Below are 15,123 nucleotides of genomic sequence, written 5' to 3'. Positions count from 1 at the left end.
ATCAGTAGACTTGAAAGGTACGTGTGATTGTTATGATTCCCGTTTTCTCGGTATCCTTTCTGAAGTAAATAGTCGTTGATTTCTAAATGAGCTGCAGGTTCGTGAAGTTGAGTTTTACTTAACTTTCAAGTTTCTGTTTATTACTGATAGATATGCTCTGCCTCATCACGGTGTTTTTTTTGGGTCGGAAGGTTCCTCTTCTTAATCACAACCTTTATTTTGTTGAGGAGCGAAGTTCTACAAATCGGCTTGTTGTGTAGTTTCGAGATTCTTTGCTGTACTAATCGCTCAGCAGTGTGAGTTTTCCAATATTTTGTTGGAGAAGATTGAATACACTTTTCTTTAAAATGCTGCGTTTTTTGGCGTAGTTGTCTCGCTAAAAGAGAACACTTCCTGAGAGAAAAATTTGTGATCTACTTTTGAAGTTATCAAAGTACAATAACAGTATTGTTATGTCGAATTATTGGAAACTTAATGCAAATTAAATAACATAAGTACTAAATACGTCATTGTGCATCACTCCATTAGCACATGTCATTGTTTTTAAGAAGTATGATTAACTTTTGTATCTTCGATTTCACTTATTTTTGTATGATGACTTTTGTTTTGTTGACAACGATTCGTGTAATTTACCTGTTATCATAAAAGCATCAATTACACGGATATTATTAAACAGATGAGACAATTTATTTAGTGCGTACTTGAACATACGTTAATTTACGTGTTTATTTTAATTTGTATAATATGATACAGCGTGTACACTGGATTAGGTGTTAACTGAAACTGTCCAAAGTAAATATAGAGTCCTAGAAATCCCAATATTTAAGTAATCTCCTGATATGAACGCAGTAATAGGAGAAATTATATAATTTCTCAACATATCTTTTCGCACTTACTTAAACATAATATGTTTATCAGCGCATTTGTTTTCATCTATCTATCTATTTATATATATATATATATAAAGGTGTAAATAAAATTACGAGTCAACTGACAGTAAACACAATAAATATGAAGTTCTAGAAACCTGACAAACCAATGGAACGCAACCATTCATATAAGCAAAATAAGTCAAAAAATAACAAAAGGCGGACGTATATTTTTACTCAGTGCTATTATTATTATCATTACTAGGTGTTTATAATCGATAAAGATGAATTGAAGTTGAGTGAAGTAAGTACAGATGGGAACGACATCTTAAAAGGTGATAATAACAGCTTGTCGGCAAAAATACAGGTAGACAGGCGTGACTTGGGCGAAAGAAGGTGTGTAAAATGGTCATGTTTGGGATGTACAAAAATAAAACTATTGGAAGGGGTGTCCGTAATGAGATATTACAAATTCTCCTCGATTTGATGAATCATGATTAATTATCAGTTAGGTGAAGTACGAACGTGTGATATGCAAATTTCTAGAACTTTATCTTTGGCTGAGGTGACCAGATTCATTACCAATGTGCATAATTAGGGCATTGCTTAATTACCGAAGCAGTCTTTGTTCTTCTGAAAAAAGAAAGAAGTCATAGCTCCTGAATATTCAAGTCAGCTAAACACACGTGACAATACTTGCAGGAAAAACTGACTGCAGAAAGAAACAAATACCTGTGTTCGTGTTATCTAGTTTAGATCTTTTTTCATTTGCTCTCGCTTTCTTAAAAAAATATCGTGATTTGACGTCAAAAAGGCATAAGCTGTGATACATCATGTCTGACACAATAATGATAGGGTAACCTCCCATCACTATTCTAGCCTCCGATGAGAAGCAAGAATACTGAGATATTTTTGATGAACCATGAAATAGAACATTCTTGAAGGTATTCTAAATACTGTTGCAAATTGTTTTGTGTGTTACAAATGGTTGTTTTTTACCTGCGTGGTTCAATCTTTGTAATTATAATATACTTGTAACAGTCAGCTACCTTAGGTATAATTTGTACTGACTTATAGCTCTTTAATTTAGTTATTAATGTTATGGATTTTTAAATATAAAAATGTATTCTTCCTTACTTACATTTTTTCATCTTATGTCTATGGATCATTCCTTTGTGTGTGTGCGTGCGTGTGTGTGTGTGTGTGTGAGCAACTCGCACAGAAACGGTATGTAAAAGTTGCTAATAGATGGCACTACACGCTGCTTTAAGTAACTTTCGGGTTTATAGGCAATAGGTTGATGCGCGTGGGTAAACGACCAAGAACTAGTGACGTGCATTCAGGGTCGTGAAAAGCCGTCTGCAGCACGAGGTGGGCGCCCAGTTCGTTGTTGGTTGACCAGTGGAAGGAACTAACTCGCGAGATATTCTGTTTAGTGATCATAATACATCCACAATTGTTCTAATGATTGCGATTACAAAAATAGGCAGTTAGTGCTTTAAAACATATATCACAAAGAAAAGAAGAAAAATTCTTAAATGTTCGTGGTCGTTGAGCTTTAGAAAAGTTGTTAATGATATTTCAAATATATATGTTCGTTTCTCTACATTATAATATGAACAATTATATACTGCATTTTTGAAACTACGGGGAAGTTTCTTAAAGTGATTTCAACATTCCTGGTAGAAATACAGGGCTGTCCAAGAAGTACACTGTTTACCAGAAGTGTCAGTTCGTGAGCAGAAGTTTCAGAGACACTGACCGTTTCTGTGGTTTAACTGTGACTCCGTATGTATAACCAGTATCTCACCTCTACTGTAGAAGACATAATTCGAAAAGCATGTAGTTGTATTCCTAAAGGAACTTTGAAGATAACGAACAAGCAAGTGTGAGATCAAAAACTGTGAGTCTCTTTTGTATTTTAAACCTATTGAAATAATTACGTGTTAACTGATTCATTAACTGTTGCTATCCGTAAACAAAACTTATTAGAATATAACACATCATAAGTATCATCCGGCAAGTAAGTAGATATCTAAACATAATATGTTTATAGACTGTATGCTTAATTGTGAGCAGTATAAAGCAATATAAATAATCACTAGATGCTATACGGTCCGAAACTTCAACAACTAACAGGGGTCATTAAAAAATTCACTGGATTTGACTTTTCTTTCAAGCTTTACTTCTGACAAATTTTAAGCCAATAGAAATATTCCAATTTTGTCATATGAATATCCTGTAATCACTGGCAAGTTTTTACTATGGAAGAAAAAGAAACATTTCATTTTGAATTTACAAGTAGAATAACTTGATGTTACGCTTCAACGAAATGTTATTATATATGCTCAGTTTTGGACACTCTAAAACTTCTATAACAAAGGACCTGAGATACAGTGCGCGAACGACGGCGTGTAAGAAGACCACCATACAGACTAACTAGTACGAGCACTTGCGATAGGATTGCGTCGAGACTGTAGTTCTACTTACATCTGTTTGCGAAACAAACCCGGATGATAAAATATGATTTGATGTTATCAATTTCTATCAAGAAATAACCATCAACTTCGTTTTATCCAATTCCTCCGGACTATACTAGTTTCGAAGAAGACATTTTGAGATGTTCTAGCCCTTAACCTTTTATATTTCTCCTAAAATTGGTAAAACGAATAATCAGTAGTTGTTAAGGTCAGAAATTTCCCATTATTGGTAGAATAAAAGAGTTATTTCTTATATTAGTGGATTATATGGAGACTGAAAGATTAAAAGTTCATATAGCGCTCGTGTAGCTCTGCGAGAAATTTCAAACAAACCAATGACAAATTAATTAATCACCTTTCATTTAGGCCTGCGACTCGTAATCTGAGGGTCGCGGGTTCGCATCCCCGTCGCGCCAAACATGCTCGCCTTTTCAGCCTTGGGGGCGTTATAATGTGACGGTCAATCCCACTATTCGTTGGTTAAAGAGTAGCCCAAGAGTTGGCGGTGGGTGGTGATGACTAGCTGCCTTCCCTCTAGTCTTACACTGCTAAATTAGGGACGGCTAGCACAGATAGCCCTAGAGTAGCTTTGTGCGAAATTCAAAAACAAACAAACAAACCTTTCATTTAAAAAAACACACGAAAATCCTATAAAATTGAACATTCAAATAAGTTGTTTAATATCATAACTAAGAATTTGAGACTAACATTCCTGAAAAATCTGACAAACATGTTATGATGATTATGGTTTAAAAGAAAGTCCAGAATAAAATCATTTAGCTTTTTATTTTTTTTAGAAAAATGATTTAATTGCAATTTTTTAAAATATTGTTTCTTATTTGTCCACTGTGGCTCGGAATCAGATGAGTGTGGTAAACATCATTTTAGACCCATCTATTGATGGATACTGCCAAAATAAACATTTTCTTGAGATTTTCTGTATATTGTTGTCCAACCCAACTTATGATTTATGGTGTTGAACGAAAACTTTACTGGGCAGTGAGTTGTAAAAGACAATAGATAGGTCTGAAATGGTACTTATTACATTCCTCTGGTTTCTAGCCACAATAGACACATTAAGAGGAATGTGGAAAAAATTCTTGAAGTAAACTGGTTGTTATAACACGTTATTGCATGACGATCCACTGTTAAAATGTTAGCAAAATGTATCAAGTTTTCTGTAGCCCTTGAAACGCTCGTGTTCTTACAAAACTTGTACTTGAAACAATATTTAAAGCAGGATTATTAATCTGTGAAATTCAAAAAATAACAAGAATAATACATCACCACAATAATGTACAAATTGTTAAAGAATTGAGAAAAAAAAAGTGTAAAAAATCCGACTACTTTCGCAAACCAAGCTTGTCGACCTCGATGGAAAGGATAATGTTGTTAGATTACTCATGTGTTCATGTTTAAAACCGGTCCATCGTCTTATCATACACTTACTAGTAACTTGAAAATTAATGACGATTTTTTCTTCTAAATTAATGCGGCAAAAAACTTGAAGTCATAAGTAATGAGCACAAATATTTGAAATTTAATATATTTTTTTCACTCTTCGAGTCTGCTTTAGGTAAAAAGTGTCCAGAAATAATATTTTATTCACTGATTTAATAAAATCCATCAGTTAGGTGGCCGGGTCTTTTGAGTGGACCTTTATGAGATGATTCAAATCAATAGATTAGCAATCAAGCTGCTGTACGTTTGCTGTTCATGTATTTGCAATATTTCTCACAATACCATTGGAAATGCGATAAGTGTTGGTTGTTATTTCGCATGTCAATCAGTAATACGTAGAAGACTAAAGCGCTCAAACTGAAATATAAAGCAGGGCAAACGATGAAATGTTTCTCAGACCAGTGATGAATGTTATGCTGTATTCGAATATCCATTGTTTTGAAATTTTTAGCCAACATTTTAAGATGTAATTTACATACGATAGTCATGACAAACGCTGCATATGTTACGTACGTAAAAATCATAACAAAGCCATAAAATAACTTATAAGTATGTTTAGTTTTAGTTAGAAATTCGTGTATTATTTACGTTAGTATTGGAAGTTTTCTTATAGCAGCAAAATTATAAGAATCTGATTTCAAATAAAATTTCATAGTTAAAACTCTACGCGAGGACTGGTTGTTGATTATAATGAACAGCTGTATATTTCAAACGTTTTTATACAAATTCTGCGACTTACTAGACTGATTTCAGAGTTTTTAAAGCGAGTTATTTTGTTCTAAGGATGAAATATTTCTGTGTCATATCGTTTTTGACGTGACTGATAAGACGAAACTATGGACCAGCCTAATATAATTGATGTTTAAGACTATAGAGTATACGCTGCTACTGAAACCATCTAGGATAGTCTTATATAAAGCCCGCTCGTGAAATGCCTGCTGATGGCATACTGGGTTGAACATTATTTTTGTTACGATAACGTATAATTGATTGAACATTATATGAGTTATAATATCTATAGTTGGTTGAACATTATATGTTACGATAACGTATAGTTGATTGAACACTGCATGTCTTATGATAAATATAGTTGTTTGAACATTATGTGTTATGATAACGTATAGTGGATTGAATATTAGGTGTGGTATGATATCTGTAGTTGGTTGAACATTATATGTTCTGAAAACTTATAGTGAATAGAACACTACGATAACGTAAAGTGGGTTGAGCATTCTATGTCTTTGAGACTGTATAATTACTTGAACATTATACTGTTATGATAACGTATAGTGGTTTTATTATTATATGTATTAAGAGACCATTTTACGGGTAGTGCATTATGTGTATTATGTTTCGTGTGTTGAGATTCAAAACCCATTTACCATAAAATAAAAATGATGTAATATTTCATGCAAGTCATTTGACAATTTCTTGGTCATAAAGAAAGATATTATATTATTAACCTGGAAACGAAAGAGACAACACTGAATATTCATAAATATCATAGTTGCGAGATAATTGCAGTGCTAACACAGAGAGCTAGTCACGCACAAGGAATGATTTGTGTGAAAATTCAAGTAATTGCAACCTATAAAACATGTATTTTTTTACTGAACAGCGAAAATATGAATACGAAATTCAATCTGATTATAACGTGCATGTAGCACATACATTTAGCCCTAACACAGATAAAGAGTTAAAAAAGTTTCTTTATATACTGAAAGATGCGAGTCCACCTTTGATGTATGTTTTCCGTTATGACAAATAAGATAAAATTCAAAGCTTGTGGTCTATGTAGACTGTATAATGAATCCCAGTTGTATTTTACGTGTTTGCAGATTCTTTATTCCATAACGTATAGTGAATCCCAATTGTGTTTTAGAGCTCATTTATAAAACGTTGTATATGGATGAAAAAGAACGACTTATGCCAAGAATATGAACAAAATCTGTGAACGATTAAAAATCCTTAATATAATTATAGTCGCTAAAGCTCTTAGCGAGGATTTAAATACAATCTCCTAATCTTGTTTGAAACTGACAAGCTGTTACTCAGAGTTTGTAGTTTCCTATAGTACACAGATTCAAGTGGAAAACACGCTTTAATTTTTTAGAAATGGATAATTTTCCTTCTACTTTATTCCCACTACTCATGATATAAAGTATATTAAAGGAACATAGCGTTGTGTTTCTCAGTGATACACAAACATTTAATATTGATCCGGTTTAGAAACGACAGTCTTCATACTGAAAAGGATACTATATATTTGTTAATCATTTATTATAAAAAATAAGGGTAAAAGTGTTTATTATTGCCAAACAATATTTTGGTTAAACAATGGAGAGTATTAGCTCAACAAGATGCAAAACGATTACAGGTCCTGTCCAAATACAGACGAGAGTATTAGGTCAACAGATATCCATGAGGAGTTTAATACTTGTCTAATGTTTCAAATGTATTGTGTTGCACCAAATCCCAACGTATTCTATTCAAAACTAATATTTCATCACTAAACATGGCAATGTAGTTTTTAATACTGTTTTGCTCACACTGTATTGAAATATATCAACATCGGCTAGAAAACTGCGGCGTAGCTACTCTTTAAACACGTAATATCCTTTTGAAAGATATGGCTTTATTATCTTTTAAACATATCCTATGTGGTTTCTTAGTATCATAATGGTAAGTTTGATAACGTTTAGGTCTGATTATTATTTCATTTTATAATAATTATGTTACAAACACATAAGGTATTTTTTAAAGTAACGTTTATTGCACAGCGTGTTGTACACAGTGTCGTAAGTGCCTGTTTCATAAAGCGTAAATACGCATTATTTATATATTGCAATACAATATATATTATGATTCTCGAGGTTGAATATGAAGTGAGTGAATGAATCACACACAAAAATATGTTTATCTCCCAGAAATTAATGGCCTAAGAAAAACCTCAAAATCTTATACTTCTAAGTACTCCAGTTATTATTTTAGTTTTTCTTCTCAGTCTCTGCTAACTTAAAGTTTCAGTACACTGATAAGAGCTGCTAGTTTCGGTAGACGTTTGAATCACGTAGAGACAACCTGTAATAGGTTATCAGGCTAAACAATCGTCTATGATCTTAATGTCACTTCAGCTTTGATAGACGTACGAAAGAGAGACTTCTTCGTAAATTCGATGCTTTTATCGAGTCATTGGTGGTATCGAAAAATGCCAGAGGCAGTTTCACTGAGAGCAAGGGTTGGCTGGCACCACCAATAACAGGGACAGAGAACTGCATTGATCGGGTGAAACGTTACCATTAGCAGTTGAAAACACGCGGCAGTTTCAGCGGTTTGACTACACAGTAAATTCCAAGCTCTCACACTCCCGTCAACACGGCACGTTCCTGCGTGCAAACGACGGCATTGATCAGAAACAAGAGAGTACGAGAGTCCCATATGTATGTTGCATATTTTCTGCTTTCTAAGACCAACCTGTAGGCTTTAAAAAAAAACTATACGGTCACAAGTAAAAATATTTATGGACAAGCAGAGCACATATAATGTTTACAAGTTACACTGTTTGATAGACAATCACAATATACACATTGAAACCTATATTACAATTTACATATAGAAACCTGTATTACAATTTACACATAGAAACCTGTATCACAATATACACATAGAAACCTGTATCACAATATACACATTGAAACCTATATTACAATTTACACGTAGAAACTGTATTAGAAATCACACGTAAAGAAGCATGCTAGAACTGTACTTAACGAAATAGTATTCTTAATATGTTGAATCTGATTTAGTAATCCTGCACAGATATATCAAACAAATAGACGTTTTATCCACATGCGGACGAGAGTATTACGTCAACAGATTACCAAAGAGTTACAGGTTTTGTCCACATTTAGACTAGAGTATTAGTTTAACAGAATACCAAACTGTTATAGGTTTTGTTTAAGTACAGACTGGAGTGTTAGTTCATAGGTGTGTAATAATGCAGCTTGGTTGCATTTGCTTCGGAGAGCAACGTGTAAAATTAATTAAATTATGAGAAGCAATAAGTACAAGAAATACTTTCGAACACAGAACTGAAAATGGTGAAAATTTCATGATTTTAATTAATGTCTTTGACTTCGACTTGATAAAGGTAGTATTCCCTTTCTAGAACATTTGAAGGAAACACACTCGTCTAGGCTTCAATGTCCTGTTGAGTAACTAGATGAAAACAAAAGAAATCTTATAATCGGATGAATTTAGCAAAGGTTCCGTGAAAGCCCATTCGACACAATTGAAATAGCAGTTTGATGTGATTACTTGTTGTTAAGTGCAAAGTTACTACTGTGCGATGTGTGCTCTGCCCTTTAAGAATAAAGAAACCCAAATTTAAGTGTTATATTCCCTTGCGCTTACAACTGAGCTATTTTTTGAGGGGGTAGAAGCGACTACTTGAGTTTGCTTGTTTGTTTTAGAGGAAAGTCACATTGAGATTTCTGTTATGTGTCAAGCTGTTTGAGAGTTAGTGTCTTATTAAAAAAATCATTGTGGAATGATGTGTTAGTCACATAGAGTACAGATTTACAATGGAATACTGCGATAGATAGGTAGGGTACAGATGTACTGTGGAACGTTGTAATAGTCAGATAGAGTACAGATTTACAATGGAATACTGTGATAGATAGGTAGGGTACAGATGTACTGTGGAACGTTGTAATAGTCAGATAGAGTACAGATTTACAATGGAATAATGTGATAGTTACGTAGGGTACAGATGTATTGTGGAACGTTGTAATAATCACACGGGGTACATGTTTACTGTGGAACGTTGTAATAGTCACACAGGGTACATGTTCACTGTGGAACGTTGTGATGGGTACCTACTGAAGATTGTGATATGGCACTCTTCCCCTTTCTTAACATGCCTTACACTATACCATTGTCCAACCTGTGTATTTATTGTACATGTCATGTTCCCATGTTAACTGTTGTTACTATATTACTTAATAATAGTAATATTCTTACAGCATTTTTCGAAACTTTATTTTTAAGTTTATATCTTATATCAGATATCATTGATATGCTCCTATATTCATACCTGATTGTTCACTACAGCGAATCTCTTCATCCCACTCGGGGGCGATCCGCGAAGTTTGTGCAATCGGACTAGGGTAAAAATTAACGGTAGAATGTTGGGTACAATTCGGATGTAAATATTTAACATCATAATAACTTGATTAGTGATGCAGTGAATGTTAATATAGTTTGCTCTGAACACATTTATTGATTAAGGGTTACGGGAAACTGCGTACAAAATAGTATAAAATATTTGATAAATGAAAGAACGTGACTAATTACATAGTATTTATAAACCACGCGCATAATACATATGAAAGAAGCATGCTTGTCTGGGGTTAATACATAAAAGGGACGTAATAGGTAATACATATTTTTATACCTAGGGTGACCATACCTTAAGTCCCCGGTTTTAGTATGGAGTACCTTGTCCACGGGAAAAAATGACATCCCCCGAAATTGTCCTTGATTCATATTACCCTTAGTCGTTGTTTCTTATATTATGCAGCTGAAATGCACAAGAGATAAGCATCCAGTCACTTATTGTTATTATAATATGTCTAGCATTATTTAGAAAACGTGATGAGATACATTTGACATTTTTGATTGGCGTACAGGAAACCGGCCAATACTAATCAGTTTATGAAGACGGCGACGTTATGTTCGATCCGATGTAGGCCTAACTTTGTGCATGTTATTTTAAATACAGTGTGTGTGTTTATATATATATACATATATATAATATACTTATATATATAAGTAGAGATTATTACTGTATATTGACTGTCACTTCCCCCTATAGACATTATTCAAATTTTATACAGGTTGCATACGTAATACAAATGCAGGTTATATACATCAATAGTGATCGCATATTAACCGCCACTTGTCCTACTATAATTCATACCGTAAAGGTGTGAATAAAGGTTACAAGACATTGGTTACTAGAGAAATATAGCAGAGAATAAGTAACAAGGGAGAAGAAATATGGTAGGTAACAGTTCGTGATAAATTTCCTTATTTCCGTCGGTAGAGGACTAGGGTTAGCAAATGAGATTTTGGTAGTGTTATGGGTAGCTATGCAAGATTACATTAATTACAACGATGTCTAAGGAAAACGATTTTCACAACCTATTTCAGTTGTTTGATTAATTACAGAGAATTCATTAATTTTGAAACCAACCAAACTATGCGTTTCCAGTTACTAGCGATACCCCATTTGAACGACTGCTATAGTTATATTTTCTACTCCGAGATGCCCCCAATGGTACAATGGTATGGCTGAAGGCTCAACGCTGTAAATCAGGTTTCGATACTTGTGGTGTGTACAGCGATATTCCATTGTGTAGCTTGGCTCTTAATTACCAAAAGAAAACTTCCTAAAAACCAAAAATGGAAGAAGAAGAGACGCCTAAGTTAATATATTAAAATATCAGAGAATATTCTAGAACTCGTTTCAGGCCGTTCTTAGATTTTGTAGAACATATATTTCGATCTCCGGTACATTTAGCTCAAAACCTGTTGTACATAAGCATATAAATGTGCTTCCCAGTGGCACAGCAGTATGTCTGCAGCACAGCTGTATATCTGCGGACTTATAACGCTAGAAACCGGACTTTGATACCCGTGGCGGACATGGCACAGATAGCCCATTGTGCATCTTTGTGTCTGAATAAACATAACAAAACGTTTTGATAACCATTAACGTTTATTTATTGAAGCTATTTACAATAATAAATGTTATTGATAATTGTATATTTAAAAAAAAAACGTTTTGATAACCATTAACGTTTATGTATTGAAGCTACCTACAATAATAAATATTATTGATAATTGTATATTTAAAAATGGCTGGTATGGGTAGAAAAAGCACTAGTAGAGGAGCGAACAACGTTTCAAACTTCTTCAGTCATCGTCAGGTTTCTAGCTTAGTGTTGTTGTGTGGTTTCCTAGTTTTTAACATATCAGTAGTAGCAGATTATTAATGTTTCATTATTGATTTATGTTTATAAAACCTTTCTTCGTTTCCTGGTCAATCTTGAGAGGATAATTAAAGTCAAAGTGTTTTTCATCCCATGTTTCCATTAAACATTCTAAAATAGTTTCGCGCATGAGCAGTTTAGTCGTTTACTTTGAAATGTCTACTTAATCTTTTTACTGCCATTTTCGACTATAATTTTAATATTCAGTGATGGCTAAAATAGTAGGAGTTTAATTTTCATATGATTGATGTACGTAAGAAAAGAAAGTCATTTCATTTTCAGAGTTTATATTTGATCTTCTTAAGCAACTCACGGAATGTTATCATTATGGGATGTTTTATCTATCATGTTTAACACGCAAGATTAGGGTTGGTTTTTAGCGCTAAGCTACACAATGATCAACCTCCGCTTTGTCTTTTGCATGGAATCGAATTTCTGATTTTAGCTTTTTAAGTCCGTAAACTTACCACTGATCTGTCGGGGTCAACTTATGTGTAGAAAGACAGATGTTTGTTTGTTTTAAATTTCGCGCAAAGCTACTCGAGGGCTATCTGCGCAGAAAAAAAGAAAATAGCAGATTAATTGCAAAATATGTCTTTAAGATTTTTCTTTATAATAATACTTTATATCTAAAGTGATTGTATCTTTAAAATTGCATACTCTGGGGAGCACAATTTTACCAGGGGCATATTAACCGCATGTCCTAGGGGTGAAAAATTTTGCCAGGGTCATATTGACTACATGTTCTAGGAAGTATAATTTTCTCAGGAACACCTTTATTCATACCCTAGGGGAACACAATTTCATCACGGACACATAGAGAAAAGTAACTATTATACTTGAAAGTCTGAATATAGTACATAGTGTTTAAACCACTTACTACGCAACTAAACCGCTATCCTTGTAAGCTATTATTGTATTCATTTCTCTGCTTTCTGGGCCGGGCGTAGCTTAATGGTTAACGTGCCGAACTATGAATCCGATGATCTATCGTTTGTGTTCTTTTGACGCAAACTCGCACTCCAAACTCTTTTGTCAACGAAGAGTGGGATCGACCGTCATTTAGAACGCCTCCACAGCTGAAAGGACGAGAGAATTTGGTGACGTGGTTCGAATCTTCGACCCTCAGATGGCAAGCAGAGAGAGCTCTCTTTTGTAATGAATGCTATTATTGCAACTGTAGAGATTTAAGTAATATAATGTATTTTATTTTAGTGTTATTTATAGCTTTTAAATCTACTTACTGATTAAAAGTTTTACGCCTATGTTTTGTACTTTTCAGAGTTTTCAAATGGACTTTTGATTTAGCATTCCAATACGATGTCTGATTTTCTAACCGTTAGGAGAAGCCTGGCATGGCACAGTGGTTAGCGCGATAAGTCGAGGTTTGGAAAGTCTGTGATTCGATATGTCAGTGACTTTTCTCCCCACGTTTAGTTGTGTGTGTGTAGGTGGGTGGGTGTGACGTTATAAACTGTAATGGTCAATCTTTCTGTTCAGTTAAGAATAACCGCGTAGGTGGGTGCTGCTAAGGGGTTGTATGCCGTTTAGTCAGTAGTTTCCGATTTGCAATTCCGATGTGCCATATATAATCCGGATGTTGATATCAAGTGTTTTAAATCATGTTGCTTGATTTAGCTGTTCACAATCAGTACGGTCTGTTTGGTATTCTCAAACAAATGTAGCTTTTTACTCAAAACAGATTATATTTGTTGAACGCTAAAGGACGATCTTTATTCACCGTGCTGACCACTGGAATACCTGAGTAATATATCCGTTAGATAATTATGTACTAATTACTAAACAAGCTGTGGCATATGTGCTTCTTATGTGTTTGTTTGCAATTAAGCACAAAGCTAAGCAAAGGGCTATCTATGATCTGCTCACCAAGGATATCGAAACCCGGTTTCTAGCTTTGTATGTCCGCAGACATACCACCATGCCACTAGAGGGCGTTTTTATGTTGGATTGAAGTTCTTATCCATAAAAAGATTATCAACACGACACAGTATTACAATAGGCGATTCTTATCCTTCTACAATATCAAATATCTAATCCTCTATAAAAGACATAAATATCTTCCTATTCATAAAAGCTAGAACAAAAATCTACATTGGCCTATAAATACAACACTAGCCTATTCTTATAACTTTTCGTGACATAAAGAGAGGATCATCACAATAAACTACCGCAATTTAACAGTTCGAAGTTCGCACAGTGGCACGTGCAATAACAGAAAGTGTCTGAAATTTACTAAGAACCCATCGTCTGTTTATTACAAGTCTTAATACTAGCTTGTTTTATTTTTTATAAAGCGTCTCGTCTTCTTTAAGTACGTATATGAGAACAGCTCGTTGCAGTATCATTAACAATAAGGACACTAAAGCTTGGGAAATTTTTTAAAGTCTTGACATTATAATTATAGCAAAACCATAATTCTTGTTTAAGATATTACAAGAATTTACGGAGAAGAGTTTCTTTATTACCTCTATAATGGAGTCTTAACGTTTATACTTTGAAAAACAACAACACACAATAAAACACCTCCTTGGAAGGCGTAAAGATACAGTAAAAATGTATGTGTTATATGAAAAAATAACGTGTTCCGTACATGTAATCGGAGGTGATAGTTAATCCACGTTAGTCTAACTGAATACGATAATTAACATCTTGTTCTTCTTATACAGAATTAATAATTTTTTGAAAATGCAACAAAGTATACATAACCTGAAAATACATTTAATTTGTATGTATACATATAACCTTATTAATTTCTGAATAATACTACAGTTACGTGAGGAATATATAATTAAAGCAATGGTATATGACCATCAAACGTTCGGTGGACTCAGCAGATAGCCCGATGTGGCTTTGATTTAAGAGAACACGCACACACGCAGACACACACCATACGAAGAACTAAAATTTCTCTCGAAAGTTTGTTTGTTTTTTGAATTTCGCACAAAGCTACTCGAGGGCTATCGCGACGGGGATGCGAACCCGCGACCCTCAGATTACGAGTCGCACACCTTAACACGCTTGGCCATGCCGGGCCCTCTCGAAAGACAAGCATGTTCTTTTCAACTTAAATAGGGCCTGGCATGGCGAAGCGCGTAAGGCGTGCGACTCGTATTCCGAGGGTCGCGGGTTCGCGCCCGCGTCGCGCGAAACATGCTCGCCCTCCCAGCCGCGGGGGCGTATAATGTTACGGTCAATCCCACTAATCGTTGGTAAAAGAGTAGCCCAAGAGTTGGCGGT

The 15,123-nt window shown here is 34.4% G+C and overlaps 1 protein-coding gene across 2 annotated transcripts in view; it reads left to right on the top strand.

Annotated features, from left to right (window-relative positions):
- The first annotated feature begins 2,164 nt into the window (after positions 1-2,164).
- LOC143241298 (latrophilin Cirl-like) overlaps positions 2,165-15,123 on the top strand; it is a 121,484-nt gene continuing 108,525 nt past the window's right edge. For both annotated transcript variants that reach the window (XM_076484765.1, XM_076484766.1), the window contains exon 1: positions 2,165-2,772. The gene's annotated coding sequence lies outside the window, so the exon portion shown is untranslated. The remainder of the gene's footprint in view (positions 2,773-15,123) is intronic.

Source organism: Tachypleus tridentatus, chromosome 2 (genome assembly GCF_004210375.1).
Source record: "Tachypleus tridentatus isolate NWPU-2018 chromosome 2, ASM421037v1, whole genome shotgun sequence".
Lineage (NCBI taxonomy): Eukaryota > Metazoa > Arthropoda > Merostomata > Xiphosura > Limulidae > Tachypleus > Tachypleus tridentatus.
Note: the sequence above shows the minus strand (reverse complement) of the source record. Positions and strands in the feature narration are given on the sequence as shown.